This window comes from Lactuca sativa, chromosome 4, assembly GCF_002870075.4.
Source record: "Lactuca sativa cultivar Salinas chromosome 4, Lsat_Salinas_v11, whole genome shotgun sequence".
NCBI classification, from domain to species: Eukaryota; Viridiplantae; Streptophyta; class Magnoliopsida; order Asterales; family Asteraceae; genus Lactuca; species Lactuca sativa.
The window spans coordinates 250,225,707-250,231,706 of NC_056626.2; positions in this window are offsets into that span (position 1 = coordinate 250,225,707).

Here is a 6,000-nt window from a genome sequence, read left to right on the forward strand (position 1 = left end):
ACAAAGAGTTGAAATATCGGGTTGTCACATCATCCCCCCGTTAGAGAGAATTTCGTCCCGAAATTTAAAGTAGTAAAGATACTAGTGAACATGAAAGAGATGAGGGTACTTTTGTTTCATCTGATCTTCGCGTTCCCATGTGAATTCGGGTCCCCGCTTGGCGTTCCAGCGAACCTTCACGATGGGTATGCGACTTTGTTTTGTTTGTTTGACCTCTCGGTCCATGATTTCTACTGGTTCTTCCACAAAGTTGAGGCTCTCGTTGATCTCGATCTCGTCGAGTGGAATAACAAGAGTCTCGTCGGAAAGGCACTTTTTCAAGTTTGAGACGTGGAAGGTTGGATGGATGTTACTAAGTTCGCGTGGTAGGTTAAGCTTGTAAGCCACTGGGCCGATTCTGGCAAGAATCTCGAAAGGCCCTATGTATCTTGGATTTAGTTTCCCACGCTTTCCAAATCGTATTAAACCCTTCCACGGTGAGACCTTTAATAAGACGTGGTCTCCTACCTGGAATTCCAAAGGTTTCCTCCTTTGGTCAGCGTAGCTTTTCTGTCGGTCTCTTGAGGCTTTCAATCGTTCACGAATCTGAACAATTTTCTCTGTTGTTTCACGTATGATCTCCGGACCTGTGAGAGTGCTTTCAGGAATTCTTCCTCTAGCTAACTGGGTATCGCCAACTTCAGTCCAGCACAGAGGGGATCTGCACTTTCGACCATAGAGGGCTTCAAACGGAGCAGCCTTTATGCTTGTATGATAACTATTGTTGTATGAAAATTCGACAAGGGGTAAATGAATATCCCATGCCTTACCAAAATCAATCACGCAGGCTCTCAGCATGTCTTCTAAAGTTTGTATTGTCCTCTCACTTTGTCCGTCTGTCTGTGGGTGGTAGGCTGTACTCATGTCTAGCCTAGTTCCCAGGGAACTTTGTAGTGACTGCCAGAATCTTGAAGTGAATCTACTATCTCGATCGGAGATAATGGATATTGGAACACCATGCAGTCGCACTACTTCCCTTAAGTAAGTTCTTGTAAGCTTCTCCATCTTGTCAGTCTCTTTGATGGGTAGGAAATGTGTGGATTTGGTCAATCTGTCGACAATGACCCATATGGTATCGAGTCCACTTGTCGTCTTGGGTAACTTGGTTATGAAGTCCATAGTAATCCGCTCCCATTTCCATTCCGGTATCTCTGGTTGTTGTAGTAGTCCTGACGGTTTCTGATACTCGACCTTAACCTTAGCGCAAGTAAGACATTTACTCACGAAGGTAGCAATTTCTGCTTTCATGTTAGGCCACCAGTATAGTTTCTTAAGATCCAGATACATTTTATCTGAACCCGGGTGAACGGAATATCTTGAGTTGTGAGCCTCGGTCATGACTACGTTTCTGAAACCACCATGATTTGGGGTCCAGATTCGGTCCATGAGATAGTAGGCTCCGCCACCCTTGACTTCTAAATTCTTCTCCATTCCTCGCAGGGATTCACCCGCCACATTTTCAGGTTGCAAAGCTTCCATTTGTGCTTCCTTAATTTGTGTGGATAGGTGGGAATGGATAGTCATGGTCAGAGATTTGACCCTCCGACCAGTGTATTCCTTTCGACTGAGGGCGTCGGCTACTACGTTGGCCTTGCCAGGATGATAACGAATTTCGCATTCGTAGTCATTCAGTAACTCAACCCATCGTCGTTGTCGCATGTTGAGTTCCTTCTAATCGAAAATGTGTTGAAGGCTCTTGTGATCGGTGAATATAGTACTCTTTGTTCCGTATAAGTAGTGCCTCCAGATCTTCAGAGCAAATACCACTGCTCCTAACTCGAGGTCGTGTGTCGTATAGTTCACTTCGTGTGTCTTAAGCTGTCGGGAGGCAAAAGCGATAAACTTCCCTCTCTGCATAAGAACACAACCAAGTCCTTGATTTGAAGCATCGCAATACACCACGAAGTCTTCTATCCCTTCGGGGAGGGATAGTATCGGTGCGGTGCACAAGGCCTGCTTTAGTGTCTGGAATGCCTTCTCTTGTTTCGCTTCCCAGTCAAAGGCCACACCTTTCTGGGTTAATGAAGTAAGAGGTTTCGCAATGCTCGAAAAGTTCTTTATGAATCTACGATAGTAGCCAGCTAGACCTAGAAATTGACGAATTTCTGTAGGCGTCTTTGGTGCCGACCAGTTCTCAATAGCCTTAATTTTGGAGGGGTCCACGTGTATACCTTTCTCGCTAACAACGTGACCTAAAAATTCGACTCTTCGAATCCAAAATTCGCATTTAGAGAACTTCGCATAGAGTTTCTCTGTTCGCAGTGTTTCTAGGACTTTTCGTAGGTGTTGACTATGCTCTTCCTCACTTCGAGAGTAGATAAGTATATCATCGATAAAGACGATGACGAACTGATCCAAGTAAGGGCGACATACCCTATTCATTAGGTCCATAAATACTGCTGGTGCATTGGTTAATCCGAACGGCATCACTACGAATTCGTAGTGTCCATAACGAGTTCGGAAGGCTGTCTTTGGAATGTCCCCCTCTAGAACTCGTAATTGATGATATCCGGATCGCAGGTCTATTTTGGAGAAGTAGTTCGCCCCTTGAAGTTGATCGAATAGGTCGTCGATACGGGGTAGAGGATAGCGGTTCTTGACAGTAAGTTTGTTCAGCTCTCTGTAGTCGATGCACATACGGAACGATCCGTCTTTCTTCTTTACAAACAAGACCGGTGCTCCCCAAGGTGAGAAACTTGGTCTTATGAATCCTTTGTGAAGGAGTTCATTAAGTTGACTGGAAAGTTCCTGCATCTCTGCTGGTGCAAGACGATAAGGCGACTTCGCTACTGGGGTAGCTCCTGGAATTAAGTCGATTCTAAATTCGACTTGGCGTTGTGGTGGTAATCCTGGTAGTTCTTCTGGAAAGATATCGGGAAAGTCGCGTACTACCGAGATGCTCTTGATGTCCTTCAGTTCTTGACTTGTATCGACGATGTGCGCTAAGAATGCTCGACAATCCTTCCGCAAGCACTTTCGAGCTTGGATGCACGAAATGATGCGAAGGTTTGTACTAGATTTGTCGCCGTAGACAACTAATGTTTCATTGTTTGGGAGGTTAAGACGGACTGCTTTCTCAAAGCACATGATGTCGGCGCGAAGAAGGCTCAACCAATCCATGCCGATGATGACGTCGAAACTTTTAATTTGAACAGGCATGAGATTGATTGGGAAAGAATGGCCGTCTAATGTTAACGTACAGCCCATGTATATGCAATTTGTGTTTTCGGTTTTTCCATTGGCCATCTCTATAGTGAATGAATTTTCTAACTTGCTAGGTTTAGGTTTAAGTAAATGAATAAAATTTTGACTCACGAAGCTTCTCTCCGCTCCACTATCGAATAATATGCATGCGTATGAATTATCGAGAAGAAACGTACCAGCAACTATAGTTGGGTCAGCTACAGCTTCGTCGTGGCCTATTGCCAAAACTCGTCTAACACCTCCGGTGCCTGCTGCCTTAGGACAGTTTCTCTGGTAGTGGCCCACCTCGCCACAACCGTAGCAAGCCTGCCCTACACCCGCACCGGGAACTTGAGTGATCGGCTTTGCGGGTTCCTTGCAGAAACGGGCTGTGTGCCCTTTCTGGCTGCAGTTGGCGCACTGCATAGCTCGACAAGGTCCATGGTGGTGGTAATTGCATTTGGTGCATTTTGGGAGGTTGCCTATATAAGGCTTTGTTGGGTAGGTATTTATAGGGGCTGTAGTAGGTACAATGGCAGCATTTACTGACACTAGTTGTTTCTTCGCGGATTCTTGGGAAGATCCACCCTTCCCTTTAATCCATGCTCTCTTCCTGCCATTGTTGTTGTTGTTGTTGTAGTTGTTGTAGTTGTTGTTTGCTTTCTGTGGTGCTGGTGCAGAAGTGGTTGAGTTCTGATGACCTCCGTAGTCGATCAGAGATTGTGCCAGTTCCTTAGCACTTTCAAAGGTGTCAGGTTTAGAAGCTAACACGCTTGATCGTATTTGGGGCGTCAGTCCCCAGATGTACCTTTCTATCTTCTTGCTCTCGGGAGCAATCATATCTGGACAAAGGATTGCCAGTTCGCAAAATCTGTTGGTATAAGTAGCGATGTCGGTACCCACCATTCCGAGAGTCCATAGCTCGTGTTCAAGCTTTTGAATTTCTCCCCGTGGGCAGTATTCTCTCATCATCATGGCCTTCAAGTTCTCCCAGCTTATGGAGTTCGCCACGATTAGGGTAAGTACTTTAACGTGGCCATTCCACCAGGTTAAAGCTTTATCGAGAAGGGTGAAAGTTGCAAATTTGACCTTGCTGTGCTCGGGGCAGGAGCAGATTTCAAAGACTGCCTCCGTCCTTTCAATCCACTGCCTCAGGGCCATCACACCACCAGTACCATAAAACATCCGAGGCTTGGCATTAGTGAAGTCCTTATAGGTGCATTCTCGAGGTGGTCCATGACTCTCGCCATGGTTGGATGGGTGTGTGCCAGATCCCGAGCCATTAGTACTTGAGTTATTGATCTGTGACATGGCAGCTGCCACCGCTGCGGTGACTGCTGCTTGAAACATTACAGCATCAAATTGGGGTGGTGGAGGTGGTGGTGGTATAGGTGCTTCCTCACCGTTGTTTCGCCTTGGATTCCTACGCGGAGGCATCCTTCAACTATAGATTGAAAAGACAAGGATAAGAATCTCATAGAATGGAAAAATGTATGTGTCTCATGAACTAAATCGCTATAGTTCAATAACAGATGAAAGTATGAGTCTTAAAGTAGAAGAATGAAAGTTATTTGTAAGACTGAAGGTATGAAACGAGTATTTGGGTTCACAAGGACCATTCAAGGTTCGAACGAAATACTCAACATAGTAGTAATAGTGCCACTTATATTAATATAAAAGTTGTTACAACGATCATGAAAATTTGACCCCTATAAGGGTCTTCGATTACAAAGTTCGAGAAATTTAAAGACTTTTAGCCGAGGTCCTAAGCTATAACAAAATTTGAGTCCTAGGCAAGCACTACTTGCGTCGCAGGTTGCGCTTGGAGCTTGACTCCGCATCTGATTGCTTTGACACCATTAGACGCCTATCGAAAGCGGCTTGTTGTTCCCTTAGTTCGGCGAGGGCTGCAATCATTTGCGCTTGAAACACTTCGGTTTGAAATTGAGCATTGTCTTGCATCTTGTCCAGCCTACGGATATCAGAAGTGTGAACCTGCACTTCCACGTTGATATCCCGGAGTCGACTAGCTTGAACTCCAGACTGATAGGACTGATTTGCTAACTTACCCACCATTACCGGGAGTGCTCGATCAGCCGAACCTCCGCCGCGGACATCATAGAAGTCCCGGCACATGCCGTAGGGAGGGCGTAGGTTTTGCTGTTGGCTCCAATGGTGGAGGTGACTTCCCCAGACGGGAGTCGGTCCTTGAAAGTTCCTTACGAAGACGGGAGGTTGAATGGGTGGTGGATCGATAACTTCCGGCTCTGAGTCGGTACCGGAGTCATCACCCACTTCTATGGGTTCCTCGTCCTCTTCGGGATCATCTTCGATCCATCCTACGTTGCCTTGGTTGGGAAAATAGGGGTCGCCAGGGTGGTGAAATCCAGCCATTTGACTGTACGAGAAATAGGGTTATAAGAATTGAGTAAAGCCGAAACATGTAAGTTAAACTAGTTTAGATAGCAAATACTCCTATAGTATTTAAGTGCTTGTGTTTGATTCTTGTAATGGTTTGGTAAGTTTTGACTTGTTGCTTACTACGATCATTCCTCGATATACGTTGGTCCAATCTTGGGCAAATATAGTTGATCACGCTATATTTGTCCAAAATCTGATTACATATATCGAGTCTCAATCGTAGTGTCAACTTGTCTAAATACTTGTATAGTTGTATAACATGAAAATAGTTCGTGGTATGCATGTATTTGTACTTAAATGAACTACCAATTTAAGTTGAACGAAATGCTGCTTAAGTGTAAAAAGAAAATTTGTTTT